This window comes from Arachis ipaensis, chromosome B2 (assembly GCF_059453495.1).
Source record: "Arachis ipaensis isolate K30076 ecotype BB chromosome B2, ASM5945349v1, whole genome shotgun sequence".
Lineage (NCBI taxonomy): Eukaryota > Viridiplantae > Streptophyta > Magnoliopsida > Fabales > Fabaceae > Arachis > Arachis ipaensis.
The window spans coordinates 32,506,720-32,528,817 of NC_142437.1; the positions used below are offsets into that span (position 1 = coordinate 32,506,720).

The window sequence follows — 22,098 nt, forward strand, 5'->3', positions numbered from 1 at the left end:
TTATTTTCAAAAAAAAATTTTTTCAAAATTCTTTAAAAATTTTTTTTTCTTGTGTTTTCGAAAAAAAAAAATTTTAGATTCAAAATTTTTAAGAATGAATTCTAGTGTTTCATGAAGCATGTGAAGCCTGGCTGGCTGTAAAGCCATGTCTAAATTCATTTGGACTGAGGCTTCCAAACCATCAGCATGGAGGGAAGTTATATATTTGATAAGTAATGAGCAGTATATTCTGATATCTTTCTGAAGCTTGGCTGGCCATTGGCCATGTCTAGTGTTTTGGACCGGAGCTTTCTTTGAAAGCTTGGCTGGCTAGTGAGCCATGTCTAATTCCTGGACTGAAGCTTTAGACTAAGAATGCAAGATTCCTGAAATTCATATTAAAAATTTTGGAATCCTTATTTTTATTTTTAACAAAAATTTTCGAAAAAAAAAATACAAAAAAAAATTTTAGAAAATCATAAAAATCAAAAATATTTTTCTGTTTCTTGTTTGAGTCATGTGTCATGTTATAAGTTTGGTGTCAATTGCATATGCATCTTGCATTTTTTTCGAAAATTCATGCATTCATAGTGCTCTTCATGATCTTTAAGTTGTTCTTGGTAAGTCTTCTTGTTTGATCTTGATGATTTTTTGGTTTGTGTTGTATGGTGTTTTTCATATGCATTCTTGAATTCTTAATGTCTAAGCATTAAAGAATTCTAAGTTTGGTGTCTTGCATGTTTTCTTTGCATTAAATTTTTTTTTCAAAAATATGTTCTTGGTGTTCATCTTAACATTCATAGTGTTCTTGGTGTTCATCTTGACATTCATAGCATTCTTGCATGCATTCATTGTTTTGATCTAAAAATTTTCATGCATTGCATCATTTTCATGTTTTTCTCTCTCATCATTAAAAATTCAAAAAAATCAAAAAAATATCTTTCCATTTTTCTCTCATCAAATTTGAAAATTTGGATTGACTTTTTCAAAAATTTTAAAAATCAAGTTGTTTCTTATGAGTCAAATCAAATTTTCAATTTGAAAATCTCATCTTTTTCAAAATCTTTTTCAAAAATCAAATCTTTTTCAAAATTCTTAGTTATTTTCGAAAATTTCAAAAATATTTTTCAAAAATCTTTTCTTAATTTTATCTCATAATTTTCGAAAATAACATAATCAATTAATGTTTTGATTCAAAAATTTTAAGTTTGTTACTTACTTGTTAAGAAAGATTCAAACTTTAAGTTCTAGAATCATATCTTGTGATTTCTTGTGAATCAAGTCATTAATTGTGATTTAAAAAAAAAATCAAATCTTTTTCAAAAACTAATTTCTATCATATCTTTTCAAAAATATCTTCTTATCTTATCTTTTTCAAAATATGATTTCAAAATATCTTTTCTAACTTCCTAACTTCTCACCTTTTCAAAATTTGTTTCAACTAACTAACTAACTTTTTTGTTTGTTTCTTATCTTTTTCAAAACTACCTAACTAACTCTCTCTCTCTAATTTTCGAAAATATCTCCCTCTTTTTCAAAATTTCTTTTTAATTAACTAATTATTTTAATTTTCAAATCTTAATTTTCGAAAAACTACTAACCTTTTTCAAAAACTATTTTCAAAAATCAACTAACTCTTTTTCAAAATTATTTTCGAAATTTTCCCTCTCTCATCTTATTCTATTTATTTATTCATCTACTAACATCTCTCCCTCACCCACCAAAAAATCCGAACCCTCTCCCTCTTTCTGAGTTCAGATTTTTCTCTTCTTCTTTTCTACTAACAATAAAGAACCTCTTTACTGTGACATAGAGGATTCCTCTTCTTTTCTTTTTCTCTTCTCTTTCTTATGAGCAGGGGCAGAGAAAAAGGCATTCTTGTTGAAGCTGATCCAGAACCTGAAAGGACTCTGAAGAGGAAATTAAGAGAAGCCAAATTACAACAATCCAGAGACAACTTGATTGAAAATTTCGAACAAGTAAAGGAGATGGCAGCCGAACCCAACAACAATGCAAGGAGAATGCTTGGTGACTTTACTGCACCAAATTCCAATTTACATGGAAGAAGCATCTCCATTCCTACCATTGGAGCAAACAACTTTGAGCTGAAACCTCAATTAGTTTCTCTGATGCAGCAGAACTGCAAGTTTCATGGACTTCCATCTGAAGATCCTTTTCAGTTCTTAACTGAATTCTTGCAGATATATGATACTGTTAAGACTAATAGAGTAGATCATGAAGTCTACAGGCTCATGCTTTTCCCATTTGCTGTAAGAGACAGAGCTAGAATCTGGTTGGACTCTCAACCTAGAGACAGCCTGAACTCTTGGGATAAGCTGGTCACGGCTTTCTTAGCCAAGTTCTTTCCTCCTCAAAAGCTGAGCAAGCTTAGAGTGGATGTTCAAACCTTCAAACAAAAAGATGGTGAATCCCTCTATGAAGCTTGGGAAAGATACAAACAGTTGACCAAAAAGTGTCCTTCTGACATGCTTTCAGAATGGACCATCCTGGATATATTCTATGATGGTTTATCTGAGCTATCAAAGATGTCATTGGATACTTCTGCAGGTGGATCCATTCACCTAAAGAAAATGCCTGCAGAAGCTCAAGAACTCATTGACATGGTTGCTAATAACCAGTTCATATACACTTTTGAAAGGAATCCTGTGAATAATGGGACGCCTATGAAGAAGGGAGTTCTTGAAATTGATACTCTGAATGCCATATTGGCTCAGAACAAAATATTGACTCAGCAAGTCAATATGATTTCTCAGAGTCTGAATGGAATGCAAGCTGCATCCAACAGTACTCAAGAGGCATCTTCTGAAGAAGAAGCTTATGATCCTGAGAACCCTGCAATAGCAGAGGTGAATTACTTAGGTGAACCTTATGGAAACACCTATAACCCATCATGGAGAAATCATCCAAATCTCTCATGGAAGGATCAAAGGCCTCAACAAGGCTTTAATAATGGTGGAAGAAACAGGTTTAACAATAATAAACCTTTTCCATCATCCACTCAGCAACAGACAGAGAATTCTGAGCAGAATCCATCTCGCTTAGCAAACTTAGTCTCTAATTTGTCCAAGGCCAGTGTAAGTTTCATGAATGAAACAAGGTCTTCCATTAGAAATTTGGAAGCACAAGTGGGCCAGCTGAGTAAAAGGATCACTGAAATCCCTCCTAGTACTCTCCCAAGCAATACAGAAGAGAATCCAAAAGGAGAGTGCAAGGCCATTGACATAAGCACCATGGCCGAACCTGTAAGGGAAGGAGAGGATGTGAATCCCAAAGGGGAAGACCTCTTGGGACGTCCAGTGATCAATAAGGAGTTTCCCTCTGAGGAACCAAAGGACTCTGAGGCTCATCTAGAGACCATAGAGATCCCATTAAACCTCCTTATGCCATTCATGAGCTCTGATGAGTATTCCTCTTCTGAAGAGAATGAGGATGTTACTGAAGAGCAAACTGCCAAGTTTCTTGGTGCAATCATGAAGCTAAATGCCAAATTATTTGGCATTGATACTTGGGAAGTTGAACCTCCCTTGTTCATCAATGAACTAAGTGATCTGGATCAACTGACATTGCCTCAGAAGAGATAGGATCCTGGAAAGTTCATAATACCTTGTACCATAGGCACCATGATCTTTAAGGCTCTGTGTGACCTTGGTTCAGGGATAAACCTCATGCCCCTCTCTGTAATAGAGAAACTGGAAATCTATGGGGTGCTAGCTGCTAAAATCTCATTAGAGATGGCAGACAATTCAAGAAAACAGGCTTATGGACAAGTAGAGGACGTGTTGGTAAAGGTTAAAGGCCTTTACATCCCTGCTGATTTCATAATCCTGGATACTGGAAAGGAAGAGGATGAATCCATCATCCTAGGAAGACCTTTCCTAGCCACAGCAAGAGCTGTGATTGATGTGAACAGAGGAGAATTGATCCTTCAATTAATTAAGGACAACCTTGTGTTTACAACTCAAGGATCTCTCTCTGCATCCATGGAGAGGAAGCAGAAAAAGCTTCTCTCAAAGCAGAGTCAAACAAAGCCCCCACAGTCAAACTCTAAGTTTGGTGTTTGAGGGTCTCAACAATGCTCTGAACATCTGTGAGGCTCCATGAGAGCCCACTGTCAAGCTATTGACATTAAAGAAGCGCTTGTTAGGAGGCAACCCAATTTTTATTTATCTAACTATATTTTTCTTAGTTATATGTCTTTATAGGTTCATGATCATGTGGAGTCACAAAATAAAGAGAAAAATTGAAAACGGAATCAAAAACAGCAGAAGAAAAATCACACCCTGGAGGAGCATCTGCCTGGCGTTCAACGCCAGAACAGAGCATGGTTCTGGCGCTGAATGCCCAAAATGGGCAGCATCCTGGCGCTGAACGCCCAGAACAAGCATGGTTCTGGTGTTCAACGCCAGAAATGGCTAGTAAATGGGCGTTGAACGCCCAAAATGGGCACCAACCTGGCGCTGAACGCCCAGAGTTGTGTGCAAGGGCATTTTGCATGCCTAAATTGGTGCAGGGATGTAAATGCCTTGACACCTCAAGATCTGTGGACCCCACAGGATCATCTCAGGATCTGTGGACCCCACAGGATCCCCACCTACCTCCACTCACTTCTTCTCATCCCTCACCACTCTCTTTCACATAATCCCATAAACACTCTTCTCCAAAAACCCTTCACCAATCACCTCAATCTCTCTTCCCCATCACCTCCTCACCACTCACATCCATCCACTCTTCCCCATAAACCTACCTCATAAACTCAACCTACCTTCAAAATTCAAAACCAATTTCCCACCCAAACCCACCCTAAATGGCCGAACCTTAACCCCGCTCCCTTCCCTATATAAAGCCTTCCATTCTTCATCAAATTCACACAACACAACCCTCTATACCCTTCTTGGCCGAAACACTTCCCACTCTCCCTCTCCTCCATATTTTCTTCTTCTTCTTCCTCTATTCTTTCTTTTATTGCTCGAGGGCGAGCAATATTCTAAGTTTGGTGTGGTAAAAGCATAAGCTTTTTGTTTTTCCATTACCATTGATGGCACCTAAGACCAGAGAATCCTCTAGAAAGGGGAAGGGAAAGACAAAAGCTTCCACTTCCGAGTCATAGGAGATGGAAAGGTTCATCTCCAAAGCCCATCAAGACCATTTCTATGATGTTGTGGCCAAGAAGAAGGTGATCCCTGAGGTCCCTTTCAAACTCAAAAGAAATGAGTATCCGGAGATCCGACATGAAATTCAAAGAAGAGGTTGGGAAGTTCTAACAAATCCCATCCAACAAGTCGGCATCCTAATGGTTCAAGAGTTCTATGCCAATGCATGGATCACCAAGAACCATGATCAAAGTAAGAACCCGGATCTAAAGAACTATGTTACAATGGTTCGGGGGAAATACTTAGATTTTAGTCCGGAGAATGTAAGGTTGGCATTTAACTTGTCCATGATGCAAGGAGATGAACGCCCCTACACTAGAAGGGTCAACTTTAATCAAAGGTTGGACCAAGTCCTTATGGACATATGTGTGGAAGGAGCTCAATGGAAGATTGACTCCAAAGGTAAGCCGGTTCAATTAAGAAGATTGGACCTCAAGCATATGGCTAGAGGATGGTTGGAGTTCATTCAATGCTCAATCATTCCCACTAGCAACCGATCTGAAGTTACAGTGGATCGGGCCATCATGATTCATAGCATCATGATTGGAGAGGAAATAGAAGTTCATGAAGTCATCTCTAGTGAACTCTACAAAATAGCCGAAAAGTCATCCCCCATGGCAAGGCTAGCTTTTCCTCATCTTATCTGCCATCTATGCTACTCAGCTGGAGCTTTCATAGAAGGAGACATTCCTATTAAGGAAGAGAAGCCCATCACTAAGAAAAAGATGGAGCAAGCAAGAGAGCCCATTCATGAAGCTCAAGAGGCGCAGGAAGCTCATCACCATGAGATCCCGGAGATGCCTCAAATGCATTTTCCTCCACAAAACTATTGGGAGCAAATCAACACCTCCCTAGGAGAATTAAGTGCCAACATGGGACAATTAAGGGTGGAACATCAAGAGCACTCCATCATGCTCCATGAAATAAGAGAAGATCAAAAAGCAATGAGGGAGGAGCAACAAAGACAAGGAAGAGACATAGAAGAGCTCAAAGACATCATTGGTTCCTCAAGGAGGAAACGCCACGATCACTAAGGTGGACTCATTCCTTGTTCTTACTTTCTCTATTTTTCGTTTTCTATGATGTGTGCTTATCTATGTTTGTGTCTTCATTACATGATCATTAGTAGTTAGTAACTATGTCTTAAAGTTATGAATGTCCTATGAATCCATCACCTCTCTTAAATGAAAAATGTTTTAATTCAAAAGAACAAGAAGTACATGAGTTTTGAATTTATCCTTGAACTTAGTTTAATTATATTGATGTGGTGACAATGCTTCTTGTTTTCTGAATGTATGCTTGAACAGTGCATATGTCTTTTGAAGTTGTTGTTTAAGAATGTTAAATATGTTGGCTCTTGAAAGAATGATGACTAGGAAACATGTTATTTGATAATCTGAAAAATCATAAAAATGATTCTTGAAGCAAGAAAAAGCAGTAAAGAACAAAGCTTGCAGAAAAAAAATAGGCAAAAAAAAAAAAAATAGAAAGAAAAAGCAAGCAGAAAAAGCCAAAAGCTCTTAAAACCAAGAGGCAAGGGCAAAAAGCCAATAACCCTTAAAACCAAAAGGCAAGGGCAATTAAAAAGGATCCCAAGGCTTTGAGCATCAGTGGATAGGAGGGCCTAAAGGAATAAAATCCTGGCCTAAGCGGCCAAACCAAGCTGTCCCTAACCATGTGCTTGTGGCGTGTTGGTGTCAAGTGAAAACTTGAGACTGAGCGGTTAAAGTCAAGGTCCAAAGCAAAAAAAAAGAGTGTGCTTAAGAACCCTGGACACCTCTAATTGGGGACTTTAGCAAAGCTGAGTCACAATCTGAAAAGGTTCACCCAATTATGTGTCTGTGGCATTTATGTATCCGGTGGTAATACTGGAAAACAAAGTGCTTAGGGCCACGGCCAAGACTCATAAAGAAGCTGTGTTCAAGAATAATCATACTGAACTAGGAGAATCAATAACACTATCTGAACTCTGAGTTCCTATAGATGCCAATCATTCTGAACCTCAATGGATAAAGTGAGATGCCAAAACTATTCAAGAGGCAAAAAGCTATAAGTCCCGCTCATATGATTGAAGCTATGTTTCATTGATAGTTTGGAATTTATAGTATATTCTCTTCTTTTTATCCTATTTGATTTTCATTTGCTTGGGGACAAGCAACAATTTAATTTTGGTGTTGTGATGAGCGGATAATTTATACGCTTTTTGACATTGTTTTTAGTATGTTTTTAGTAAGATCTAGTTACTTTTAGGGATGTTTTCATTAGTTTTTATATTAAATTCACATTTCTGGACTTTACTATGAGTTTGTGTGTTTTTCTGTGATTTCAGGTATTTTCTGGCTGAAATTGAGGGACTTGAGCAAAAATCAGATTCAGAGGTTGAAGAAGGACTGCTGATGCTGTTGGATTCTGACCTCCCTGCACTCAAAGTGGATTTTCTGGAGCTACAGAACTTAAAATGACGCGCTTCCAATTGCGTTGGAAAGTAGACATCCAGGGCTTTCCAGAAATATATAATAGTCTATACTTTGCCCAAGTTTAGATGACGTAAACTGGCGTTCAACGCCAGCTCTCTGCCCAATTCTGGAGTTCAGCGCCAGAAAGGGATCAAAAACCAGAGTTGAACGCCAGAAATGGATCAAAACCTGGCGTTCAACTCCACAAATGGCCTCTGCACGTGAAAAGTTAAAGCTCAGCCCAAGCACACACCAAGTGGGCCCCGGAAGTGGATTTATGCATCAATTACTTACTTCTGTAAACCCTAGTAGCTAGTTTATCATAAATAGGACCTTTTACTATTGTATTAGGTATCTTTGATCAGTTGTATGCTATCTTAGATCACGTTTGAGGGCTGGCCTCTCGGCCATGCCTGGACTATCACTTATGTATTTTCAACGGTAGAGTTTCTACACTCCATAGATTAAGGTGTGGAGCTCTGCTGTTCCTCAAAGATTAATGCAAAGTACTACTGTTTTCTATTCAATTCATCTTGTTTCGCTTCTAAGATATTCATTCATACTTCAATCTGAATGTGATGAACGTGACAATCATCATCATTCCCTATGAACGCGTGCCTGACAACCACTTCTGTTCTACCTTCGACTGAATGAGTATCTCTTAGATCTCTTAATCAGAATCTTCGTGGTGTAAGCTAGAATGATGGCGGCATTCAAGAGAATCTGGAAAGTCTAAACCTTGTCTGTGGTATTCCGAGTAGGATTCAATGAATGAATGACTGTGACGAGCTCCAAACTCGCGATTGCTGGGCGTTAGTGACAGACGCAAAAGGATAATAAATCCTATTCCAGCATGATCGAGAACCGACAGATGAATAGCCATGCCGTGACAGGGTGCGTTGACCATTTTCACTGAGAGGATAAGATGAAGCCATTGACAAGGGTGATGCCTCCAGACGATTAGCCGTGCCGTGACAGGGCATTTGGATCATTTTCCCGAGAGAAGACCGAAAGTAGCCATTGACAATGGTGATGTATCACATAAAGCCAGCCATGGAAAGGAGTAAGACTGATTGGATGAAGATAGCAGGAAAGCAGAGGTTCAGAGGAACGAAAGCATCTCCATTCGCTTATCTGAAATTCTCACCAATGAATTACATAAGTATTTCTATCCCTATTTTATTAATTAATTTCGAAAACTCCATAACCATTTGATATCCGCCTGACTAAGATTTACAAGGTGACCATAGCTTGCTTCATACCGACAATCTCCGTGGGATTCGACCCTTACTCACGTAAGGTATTACTTGGACGACCCAGTGCACTTGCTGGTTAGTTATGTGAAGTTGTGAAGATCTGTTTAGACCATGGTTCTGTGCATCCGTTTTTGGTGCCATTGCCGGGGAATCAATTTCGAACAACAATTCACAACCTAAGTAGCAATTTCGCATACCACATGTCCTCATGCTAAACACATACAAAGGAGAAGGATAAAAGGGAAACAACTTATTGAATGCACTATCTATATGCATGTATCTATGCTATATACTAGCTATATATATCTATCTAGAATGTCCTATTAATTTGGTGCAAACAAACAAGAAAATTCCCAAGCAAGTATATAAACATATAGGGCTAAGCAAAGAAGTAGCTCAATGCAAGCAAAATCTAGAGAATTGATTCAAGTTTCAAAATGAAACAACTTGCAAGAATGCATGACAAGAGGTAAAGGAACATATAATTGAGTAATTGAACCCTCACTAGGTGTATGTACACTCTAATCACTTGGTTTTTAGGGTCAAATCACTCAAATCTCCTCGAATCATGCTTTCAAGGAATTGCTTTTCATCTAACAATCAACAAGTATTTGATGCATGTATGCAAGTATCATGAGGTCTTTAGAAGGTTGTAATGGGGTTGGGGTAAGGGTAGGATGAGTATATGGCTAAGTAGACTAAAGGATTGAATCTTTGATTAGCTCAAGTACCCAACTCAACCTATATCAATCAACCCATAGAAAATGCATTCTAACCACCCATTACTTCTTTTCACACACATTCATGCCTTAGTTTCTATTCAAAACACATATGCATTTCTTATTCAACATTTTTTTCTCTTTTTCTTTGGGATAACTTTTGTCCCCTATTATTATTATTATTATTATTATTATTATTATTATTATTATTATTATTATTATTATTATTATTATTATTATTATTATTATTATTATTATTATTATTATTATTCATTTCATTTTTTTCTCTTTTTTTCTATGACAAATACATATGGTTAAAGCAAATTGATACATGAATGTGCACCCTTTTTTTTCCAAATTTTCAATGAATACCCACAACAACATTTTTTTCTCTACCAATGTTTTTCAAAATTTCCTCCGTACTTAAATGATATACACTCCTCAACCTAAGCTAATCAAAGATGAAATTCAAGGTAATTCATGGTTTTCCGCTTAGGGTTGTGATGTGCTAACAATTAGAACAAAGGGGATTAAAAAGCTCAAAAGGGGTTAACAAAGATAGATGCAAGGGTAAGTCCATATGGGTGAGTGAGTTTAATTCAAAAATGGCCTCAATCATGCTAAATGCATTCAAGACATCAAACATCGGAAATAAAGAATCAAGCAAAATCAAGATCACAATCATAGAAGGAGAAAAATCACACTATGAACAAAATTAGTGGTTAGAATGTGTAACCACTCAATATAGCTCAAAATCTCACAAGGTATTTGTTCTTTACTCTTCTATGTTCCATAAAAATCATTCAAGCAAGTTTGAAAATAGTTTTCAAATCAATTCAATAGAATGCCCTTGAAGCAAAATTCTTGGAAATCTTTGTTGTTTTTCACCAAAACTTATTTCTTATATGTATGTATGTTGTGATGGATGCAAGTTTTCAAAAATTTTCTTAGTTCTATTCCTAATTTTCAACAATAAAAAACTAACATAAACAATTAGGACAAAATTGAACTAGGTGCTATACTATTTACATCATCCAATTACAACTTCTATCTATAAATATATACCATGCAAATGCAATATATATATATATATATTAACTAGAGTAAGGATGCAATAGTAAAAAAAATACTAACAAATATCTACAAGAAACATAATAAAAGTAAACAAAAATAAAGTGCAAAGTGTTTGGAAAAGAGAGTTTACGCCCCAAAATGACGAATCCTCTCCCACACTTAAGCTTTGCACGGTCCTCCGTGCATGAACACAATCCGGGGGGAATGTCTCTAAGAGCTCTACCGTCAGCTGGCGAATACGGGGGCTTGGGTTGCTCATCAAAAGAAAATAGCATACGTTCCTCAATTAAATTGCCTAGGTTGCAAGTAAAGAATAAGCAAAACTTAAGGTACAAGCAACCCTAGGTAACCACAAAAGTGAATTGAATCTATGAGAGATTGGTTATCGATATTGTGCAAGTGAAAGTGCAAGATTGATAAAATAGTACAACAAGCAATAACCAATGCAATGAAGAAAAGAAAATTACTTATTCATCATAAAACACAAAGAAAGAGTCACATATTATAGGTACTTGTTACAAAAAGTGATACACTTGATAGCGATCAAGTGAGGTCACTCAAACAAATGCTAAGCATTAACGAGGAGCAAGTACCGGTCATGTGATAAATTTAACACGGAAATCATGATGAACAAGTAATTTCAACTCAAATAACTTAATCCAATGCACTTATATAATTTGCCCTAGTGGTTCAATCAAAACATGAGTATTCAAATCCACTAAGTACTTGCATATTAAAGCAAAGTATAAGTACATTGTCTCAAAAGGCAACCCTATCGCTAATAAACAAATACTTGTAACTTATTTAAATAGAAACAACTAAAGTAAAACTAATATAATAACTAAAATAAAAATGAAATGCAATGAAGACTAAGTAAAACAAGAGGAAAAACATGGAAAAAGCAAGAAAAGGGAGGGGTGGAAGGGGCGGGAGTGTGTTAGGGCTTAAATGGAAAAGAAATAAAAATTTTGCCCAAAATAGCAGTTGTACGTACGCACAGACATGTGTGCGTACGCACACTAGGTGAAAAAGGGGAGGGGTGCGTCCGCACAAAGTGTGCGAGTGCTCCGAACAGAAGGTGAAAATAGACGTCTGCGCACGCACAAGCCTGTGCGCGCGCACAGAATGTTTTTTTTAGGTTGAGGATCATGTGTGCGTGCGCACACAGGTCCGTGCGCACGCACAGAAGCAAGAAGGGTTGGGGTGCAGGCGCACAAGCTGTGCTAACGCTCCCACCAGAGGGGCTGCCAGCTTGCGTGCGGAAGCACAAGCTTGTGCGGCTGCACATGATGTGCGAAATAGGGGTTGCGTGTGTACGCACGAGCGGATGCGCACGCACAGAATGCAAAAGTCAGGGGAATGCGCGCGCACAAGGCATGCGAGCGCTGCCAGCAGTGGCTTTACAAGGGGGTGTGCGTACGCACAGCTGGATGCGTACGCACGGGACGCGAAATGTAGAGGTTTTGTGCGCGCACAAGTGCGTGCGCACGCACAGATGCCCTATTTTTTCAAAAATTTTTCTTTCAAAATTAAGGGGTCCCAGCGTTAGCACATCAACATACCAACCCCAAAACATTCAAAACATCCAAAATCATGATCCATATGCAGATTAACATATCTAAGCTCAAAACTAAACTAATCTAAGCTAACTAAGATAAACAAACATGCACTAAACTAAGACTATAAACAAAGAGAAAGGGTAAGAAAGATGTTACCATGGTGGGGTATCTCCCACCTAGTACTTTAGTTTATAGTCCTTAAGTTGGACTTTATTGTGGAGACTCTTGCTAGGGTGGTTTGTGTTTCCACTCCTCCTTGAACCTCCATCCAAGCTTGCACTTAGAGGCTCTTCCGGGATCCCATATTCTATGCATCTGGTCACCTTCTTGTTGATCTCCATGCTCCAAGCCGGATGGAAAAGCTCCTAGTTGACCCTTGTAACAACCCAACATTCTCCAGAAATCACCCGATTATGCTCTACACCATGCTTGAACTCTGATTCTTGAATTAACCTTCTTAATGATCCTTGGAGTTCTTTGGCTACCAACACTCCTTTCTCCACCACTCACCAACCCAAGAAAGACCTTGAGTTGGTAGTCCGTCTCCAAGATAGCATATTGATGGGGCCAATGAAGTTCATAGGTGAAATTGCCACCCACTCAATATGTTCTTGGTTGTCAACTCCTTCCTCACCAACCTCTTCCTCCTCTTCCCCATCCCTAATATCATAGCATGGAGGTTGTGAGAAGTCTACCTCCATGTCTTTCTCAAACTCAATGGGGAGAGGTTCATTAGGATCATTAAGGGGATTGACCAAGGAGGACAAAAAATCATCAATGATGGAATCCTCATCTTGATCAATCTCCCTCATGTCTCTCTTTCTCTCCTCCGGTTCACATACTCCACTTTCTCCCTCTTGTTGTACTTCAAGATCTAACCCTTCTTCTTTCCCTTGTGGCTCCATGCTCTCTTCTTCACTACATGCATTAGTTGACCCTCCACATTCCTCAAGAGGAATACCTTGATCGGATGAGCGTAGAAGAACTAAGCGGTTCACTACTTTGGCTATGGTAGCCATGAATTGACCTTGTGTCTTTCAGAATCCTTCTTGCTCTTGGAGAAAGGCTTGAAGATCTTGATCTTCTTGGGACAAAGGTTGGGCAAATCCACATTGTGGTGAAAGAGGGGTTTCATTATTTGGGAAGAAGGTTGTATGTGTGGGAGGTGACTCATGTTGGCAAGTGTTTAGGTTTATGTTGAATATATGGGCTATAGGCATATGGTGGTAGGGGTGCATAATCAAGATGAAATCCACCATATCCTTGGGTTGGGTATGTGCATTGGGAAGGGGATGGCTCATTGTAATATAGAGGAGGTGGCTCCTTCCAAAATAGATGCTCCAATCCCATGATGCAATCCAAAATTGAGGTTATCAAGCCCTACAAAATAATAACAACCAAACTCCAAACCAAGAGGGTGATAACTCATAGAGAAAATTGAAAATAAAAGCTAAAGACATCAATCAACAAAGCAAACAAAATCCTAATTACTAACAAAAACAAGCAAACAACCAAAAAGCATCTATTCACACTATTCACATATTTACAACAACCAAAACTATAACACTCATGATGCTAGTTCCCCGGCAACGGCGCCAATTTGATAAGAAGAACTAGTGTTGGTCTAGAATTTCTCAAAATAAGATCACTTCGTTGCAAGTATAGCTAAACCAATAACTAACTCTCAACATCAAAGTTTAGATGATATTCAAATGCAAAACATAATCCGAGATTGAGAGTAATTCAACTTTGGGTCGTTCTCCCTAGGAACTAATGCCAATGAGTGTGTACAATTTTGGTTGCAAGAAAGCCAAAGGGGTTTTCAATGACAAGAAAGCAATAAAGGAATAAAGAGATAAAAGAACAAGGCAAAATTGTAACTAATGAAGTAATAAAAGAACAAAAGAACTATGGATGTAATATAAACAAGTAATGCTATAAAGTGATAGAAAAGTGGTTCAAAACATAAATGAACACATAGTAGGCATAAACATAAAACATGGGAAAATTGGTAAATTTAGGAAAGCTATGAACCATAAATGCTCAAAGTCAATAAAGATAATTCAAACAAACATATAAAAGCCATCAAACATCAAATTAAACAACTAGGAATTCAAAATTGCAAACTATGTGAATATTGACAAGAGTGAGTAAAATATATGAAAGTGAAGAATAAGAAATGTAATTGAAAGAGAAATTAAAGAAATAATTACAATGCAATTGCTAGAATCCAAAACCAAACTTGAAGTATAAAATGCTTCAAACCCTAATTAAACCTAAGAGAGAATTCCCTAATCTACACTACTCCTACTCCTACTATGTGTTTTTTCCTATTCTAAGATGGCCCCATTGCTATATGTTGTTGTTCCCTTAATATAGCCTCTTGAACCAGCCTCAAGCCTTCAGAAATGGGCCAAAAGGAGCCCCAAATCACGAGTGCACGTGCATTTTTAATGAAGGCACGCACTGGGACCTGTGTGGACGCACAGGCGTGTGCGTACGCACACTTCGCCAAATTTTTACTTGTGCGTACGCACAGAGGGTTGTGCGCACGCACACTTCGCGATGCTCTGGATTCGCTCTGCTTGGGTTCTTGTGCGTACGCACGGGTAGTTGTGCGCACGCACGCATGCTGATTCCTTCTGTGCATACACACTTATCCTTGTGCGCACGCACGCATGGCTGAGCTCTCCTCTTTTATTTTCTTCATGTTTTCTCCCAAATGCATACTCCTCTTCCATTCCCACCAAGCCATTTCTACCTTGTTCATCTGAAATCACTCACAAATAACATCAAGGTATCGAATGACGGAATAAAATTAGTCAAAATAAGTGCAAAAGAGCATGTTTTCATAATCAAGCACAATTTAGGAAGAAAATACAAAAGCATGCTAATTTAGTGAATAAGTGTGAGTTTATGTAATGAAATCCATTCGAATCAAACCAAAATACATTGTCAAATATGGATTCATCACTATTATGTCAAATCAGTTAACAAATTCAAATTAGGATTAGCACACCTATTAATGCTACTAATCCTTCATTGATGAAGACTGAAACACTCAATGATAAATAGATTAATACAAAGCTTTAAAATAAAAGAAAACTTAAATTAATAAACCATCGAAATATGAACAGAGCTCCTAATCCTTTGACAAAGGTTTAGTGACTCACGGAGAATTGAAAAACAAAATAAAAGAAAGGAAGAAGAAGAGAGACACGTGAGGGATCCGAAGATCCTCCCCTCATGACTGCCTTCCTTTGTGAGCTATTCTCACTTATTTAAATCCAAGATTTCTTAATTCAAATTCAAATTCAAAACTAAATTTTATCTTAATCAGAAGTAATTAAGATAATCCTAATTCAAATAACAAAATTAAAAAGGAAATCAAAACAAGATTAAATAGAATTCAAATCTAATCCAAAACAGAATCTTCTTCAATATTCAAAATGGAATCAAATCATATCTTCACTGGCATGGCATTTTACTGAGGAAATTGGGCTTTGGCGTAGCACGTATTACTGTAGCGTGTCACGCTAGGCATGAATTTGGTCTCAGGGGTGTTCTCCTTCCCAAGCGTGGCATGCCCTTGCTGACGTTCCTTGTAGGGCGTGGCATGTACTGCACAGCGTGGGACATTCCCTGACAAAAATTAGATTCATGCGTACGCATGGGAGATGCGTAATTGCGTACGCACAACTTGGAAAAAATTCGTACATCGTGCGTACACATGGGAGATGCGTACGCACAACTTGAATTTCTTTTCTAGGGTGTGGCACGTACTGCACAGTGTGGCACGCCTTGGAATTAGCATGTGGCACGCCTTGTACAGCGTGGCATGATTCAATTCTTGAAGTAAACTTGTGCATATGTATGGGAGATACGTACGCACAACCTTCTGTTTATTTTGAGAAGCTTTGTCATGTTGCTCCTTTATCCTCCTTGCTTTGCTACTTGATTTTCTCATCTTTAAATCCTGTATTTTCTTAAAAATACTTTGAAAATGTTTAGTTGCAAAGGATATTGAAATTAATGAGATTTGAGAGAAGATTATGCATTTAAACCTAAGGAAACATAAGGAAAATATAATAAAAACTACTAAAGATGCGGACGCATCACCTCATCCTTTGACTTCCTCTTTTTCCCTGAAAATGACTTACTTCTCTCCCCCTTCCTTGCAAGTTGCTTCAATTTCTTCCTCCAATCTCTTGCCTTCCTATCACCTTCATTCACTGCTCCAAATGAGAAAACACAATATGTAAGCATTGTGGGAATTATATTTATTATTTCAGCGATTTCATTATCCGTGAATTTGAGAACTTCCCTGCTGTCTGCACACACTTCCTTCTCTCCTCCATCCCCTTCTTTTGCCTCCTCCCTCTGAACTTCACTCCTTATATTTTTAACAAAAGGATTTCCGTCTTGGACTGATAAACTAGAAAAATTTTGAATTAGACATATAGGGGTTGGCTTTTTGGTTTTTTTCTTCTCCCCCTCTGTTCTGACTTCAGGATTCGGGTTTTCATTCTCCTTTTGCTTGTCAATCCTCCATCCCACTTGTTTCTCCCTTAGCCATGAGCTCCACCTTTCCTCCTTAACACTTCTAGACACTGAGTCTTCTAGGTGTTGATTGCAAGCCCTTAAGTTATTCCCAACGTATCCATAATAGTGACAAAAATTTCTAATTCTTTCATACTGGAGCCATAATTCAATAACCTTATAGCTAATTCTTGCAATTTTTATTGTTCTTCTCAAACCGTAGGCACCTGCAAATTGAGAATTCTCTCTTCCTTCCCTCTCGACTCACATCTGTTCGAACTCTTCTTGTGATTGCTGCAGTCTGCAAATGGTTTCTAAGTCAGATGGATATGAAAAATACTTTTCTCAATGGTGACTTAAAACAGAGAGTCTACATGAAACCTCTTCCGAGATATTCTTGTTCTTCTAACAAAGTAAGTCTTCTTTGCAAGATACTGTATGGTGTTAAGCAAGCTCCTCGAGAATGGTTTGAAAAGTTCATGAATACTATCTACAACCTCGGTTTCACTTGCAGTCCTCATGAGAATGCTCTTTTCATTTGCAAGACTGACAGGGGTGTTTTGCTCCTACTATTATATGTTGATGACATGATCATTAATAGTAATGATGTTGATGGCATAAGTGATCTCAAAGCAAGTCTTCACCATCACTTTGAGATGAAAGACCTTGGATCTCTTAGTTATTTTCTTGATCTTGATGTTATCTCGTTAAAAGATGGCATCTATCTTTCTCAAGCAAAGTATGCATTTGATCTTCTTGCTCGGGTTAGGATTACTGATAGTCGCACAAAATCTACTCCGCTTGAGCTTAATGCTCGCTTCACTTATATGGATGGCACTGCTTTGGATAATCCTACTATTGATACACAATTGGTTGGTGGTTTTGTCTATCTAACTATTACTCGAGTGGATATTGCTTATCATGTTCATGTTGTTAGCCAATTCTTATCAGCACCCCACATTACTCATTATGCTACTATTTTTCAGATTCCTTGCTACATCAAAGGTACTATGTTTCAAGGTCTTCATTTTTTTGTACAATCTTCATTAATCCTTCAAGAATATTATAATGCTGATTGGGTTAGTGTTCTGAGGGTTACCTGAAACTGTAGGTCGATCTCGGACGAGATCTTCTGTATTGGTCGGAGCTGTTACGTCCAACTTGTTGGACTTGTTGGTGATGCTAATCCTTCGTCACCGGAGGGTGGTGGTACCTGCAAGGGACTCCGATGCTTAAGTTACCAAGGGTATTAAGTAGGTTTTTTGTAGAATCAGAGTATGAGTTATACTGATGAGCGGATATTTTATACGCTTTTTGGGGATAATTTCATATAGTTTAGAGTATGTTTTAGTTAGTTTTTAGTTTATTCCTAGTAGTTTTTAGGAAAAATTCATATTTCTGGACTTTACTATGAGTTGTGTGTTTTTCTATAATTTCAGGTATTTTTCTGGCTGAAATTGAAGGAGCTGAGCAAAAATCTGATTTAGGCTGAAAAAGGACTGCTGATGCTGTTGGATTCTGACCTCCCTGCACTCAAAGTGGATTTTCTGGAGCTACAGAACTCGAAATGGCGCGCTTCCAATTGCGTTGGAAAGTAGACATCCAGGGCTTTCCAGCAATGTATAATAGTACATACTTTTCACAAGAATAGACGACGTAAACTGGCGTTCAACGCCAGTCCTCTGCCCAAATCTGGCGTCCAGCGCCAGAAAAGGATCAAAAACTGGAGTTGAACGCCCAAACTGGCACAAAAACTGGCGTTCAACTCCACAAATGGCCTCTGCACGTGAATTGCTTAAAGTCTCAGCCCCAGCACACACCAAGTGGGCCCCAGCACACCAAATGGGCCCCAGAAGTGGATCTCTGCATCATCCATCATAGTCCACTCATATTTTGTAAACCTAGGCTACTGGTTTAGTATTTAAACAACTTTTAGAGACTTATTTTGTATCTCATGATATTTCAGATCTAAACTTTGTATTCTCTGACGGCATGAGTCTCTAAACCCCATTGTTGGGGGTGAGGAGCTCTGCTGTGTCTCAATGAATTAATGCAAGTATTTCTGTTTTCCATTCAAACACGCTTGTTCCTATCTAAGATGTTCATTCGCGCTTAACTGTGATGAAGGTGATGATCCGTGACATTCATCACCTTCCTCAAAACATGAACGTGTGCCTGACAACCACCTCCGTTCTATATCCGATTGAATGAGTATCTCTGAGATCTCTTAATCAGAATCTCCGTGGTATAAGCTAGAACTGATGGCGGCATTCATGAGAATCCGGAAAGTCTAAACCTTGTCTGTGGTATTCCGAGTAGGATTCAAGGATTGAGTGACTGTGACGAGCTTCAAACTCCTGAAGGCTGGGCGTTAGTGACAGATGCAAAAGGATATTAAATCCTATTCCAACCGGATCGAGAACCAACCGGTGATTAGCCGTGCTGTGACAGAGCGCGTGAGCGTAGTTTTCACTGGAAGGATGGAAGGTAGCCATTGACAACGGTGATCCACCAACACACATCTTGCCATAGGGGGACGTGCGTGCGTGAACAAGAAGACAGAGGAAAGCAGAGATTCAGAAGACAAAGCATCTCCAAAACTCCAACATATTCTCCATTACTGCACAACAAGTAACTTTTAATTTATGCTCTACTGATTACTCACAATTCAATTGATAAACATAATTGACTTCCTGACTAAGATTTACAAGATAACCATAGATTGCTTCAAACCAACAATCTCCGTGGGATTCGACCCTTACTCACGTAAGGTATTACTTGGACGACCCAGTGCACTTGCTGGTTAGTGGTACGAGTTGTGAAAAGTGTGATTCGCAATTTGTGCTACCAAGTTTTTGGCGCCGTTGCCGGGGATTGTTCGTGTTTGAACAACTGACGGATTATTTTGTTGCTTAGATTAGGAAAAATTTCTCTTTTTTTTGGTTTAGAGTCTTTTATTATTTATCCCTTGTTAAAATATTTTAAACTTATAGCTCAGTTATTTAAAACGTGGTATTTATGTTCATGATAATTGGCTATCATATTTTTTTAAAACCTTTTTCAAAAATAATTTTTCTATTAAATCCTGTGCCAAACTTTAAGTTTGGTGTTTTCAAAAATAATCTTTCTTGAAATTTCTTTTTAAGGTCCCATAACTCATTTGGCTAGAGCATTAATTTGATTGGGTTAGAATCTTTTATACTCTTTTCAAAACCTTCTTTTTCAAAAATATTTTTTCTATTAAATCTTGTGCCAAACTTTAAGTTTGGTGTTTTCTTGTTGATTCCCCTTTGATTTTCGAAAATTTTGGTTTGGTTTTCTAAAAATTTTAAGTTTGGTGTTCTTCCTTCATGTTCTTGTGTTCTTGTGAGTCTTCAAAGTGTTCTTGAGTTTCCTTGTGTCTTGATCTTAAAATTTTTAAGTTTGGTGTTCCTTGGTGTTTTCCCTCCAAATTTTTCGAAAACAAGGAGCATTAGATCTAAAAATTTTAAATCTTGTACTATCTTATTGTTTTTCTCTCTCCTTACTAAATTCAAAAAAATATCTTTTCAAAATATCTCTTCTAACTTCCTAACTTCTTATCTTTTCAAAATTTGTTTCAACTAACTAACTAACTTTTTGTTTGTTTCTTAACTTTTTCAAAACTACCTAACTAACTCTCTCTCTCTCTAATTTTCGAAAATATCTTCCCTCTTTTTCAAAAAATTTCGTTTTTTTTAACTAATTATTTTTAAATTTTTTTTTACGAAAAAAAAAAATTTATTTCAAAATTCAAATTCTTTTTAGTTATTTTATTTTATTTAAGTATTTACTTCTTATAAAATAAAATAAATAAAAAGGTAAATCAGTCCAAGTTATATCCATAGATCTATCATGGACATCAGTGGAGATGGATAGTCCAGGAGGACTTTGGGGTCATATTCTAACCCCTCTACTGCTTCGTATGGGAGTAGCATATGCATACCCTCCATTGGAGTTAGTAGCTTTGAGTTGAATCCTCAGCTCATTATCATGGTGCAGCAAAGTTGCCAGTATTCCGGTCTTCCACAGGAAGAACCTACAGAGTTTCTGGCACAATTTTTACAAATTGCTGACACAGTACATGATAAGGAAATAGATCAGGATGTCTACAGACTATTACTGTTTCCATTTGCTGTAAAAGATCAAGCTAAAAGGTGGTTAAATAACCAACCTAAGGCCAGCATAAGAACATGGAAACAGCTGACAGAAAAATTCCTGAATCAATATTTCCCTCCAAAAAGGATGACACAGCTAAGGCTGGACATCCAAGGCTTTAAACAAGGAGATAATGAATCTCTTTATGATGCCTGGGAGAGATACAGAGAGATGCTACGAAAATGCCCCTCTGAAATGTTTTCAGAGTGGGTTCAGTTAGACATCTTCTACTATGGGCTTGCAGAAGGAGCTCAGATGTCTTTAGATTACTCAGCTGGTGGATCTATCCATATGAGAAAGACAATCGAAGAGGCTCAAGAGCTCATTGATACAGTTGCCAGGAATCAGCATCTGTATCTAAGCAGCAACCCTTCCATGAATGAAGAGGTTAAAACAGTAACTGCTGAATTCAGTACTGTAAAACAAGCTGCTGAATTCAATCAGCAATTAGATTTTCTAACAAAGCAGCTAGCTGAATTCAAAGACAGGTTACAGGAGACAAGGATAGCTAATATACATATGGAAGAACAGTTTAAGCAAACAAAGCAGCAGCTATCAAAGCAAATAGCAGAAGAATGCCAAGCAGTTCAATTAAGAAGTGGGAAAACATTAAATACCCCACCTCAAGGCATCAAAAATTCAAGAAATGAGCAACCCACCATAGATTCCCCTGAGGACAGTAAGAGCCCAGGGAAAAATAATTCTGGCACTAAAACGCCAGAAAATGGGTGGAAGGCTGGCGCTGAACGCCCAGACCATGCCCAAAACTGGTGTTCAGCGCCAGAAACAAGGCAGGATTGGCGTTCAACGCCAGAAATTGGCAAGAATCTGGCGTTGAACGCCCAACAGGGGCACATTTCTGGCGTTCAGGCGCCAGGAATAGACAGTGAGTTGGCGTCTAACGTCACTCCAGCTTCTGACTCTGGTACTCAATTGCCAGTGAGGGATCAGACACACACAAGTGCTGATAACAACCCCTCTAAAAAGGCTTCTTTAACCACTAAGGTTGAGGAATATAAAGCCAAGATACCTTATCCTCAAAAACTCCGGAAAGAGGAGCAGGATAAGCAATTTGCTCGCTTTGCAGATTATCTAAGGACTCTTGAAATAAAGATTCCTTTTGCAGAGGCACTTGAGCAAATACCTTCTTATGCCAAGTTCATGAAAGA

General features: G+C 38.1%; 1 non-coding gene across 1 annotated transcript; it reads right to left on the reverse strand.

Moving 5' to 3' along the window:
- Positions 1-2,363: 2,363 nt before the first annotated feature.
- LOC148573512 (small nucleolar RNA R71) lies at positions 2,364-2,471 on the reverse strand. Its single transcript, XR_015905509.1, has one exon. It is a non-coding gene; the product is annotated as a small nucleolar RNA R71 (small nucleolar RNA).
- Between the last annotated feature and the right edge of the window lie 19,627 nt (positions 2,472-22,098).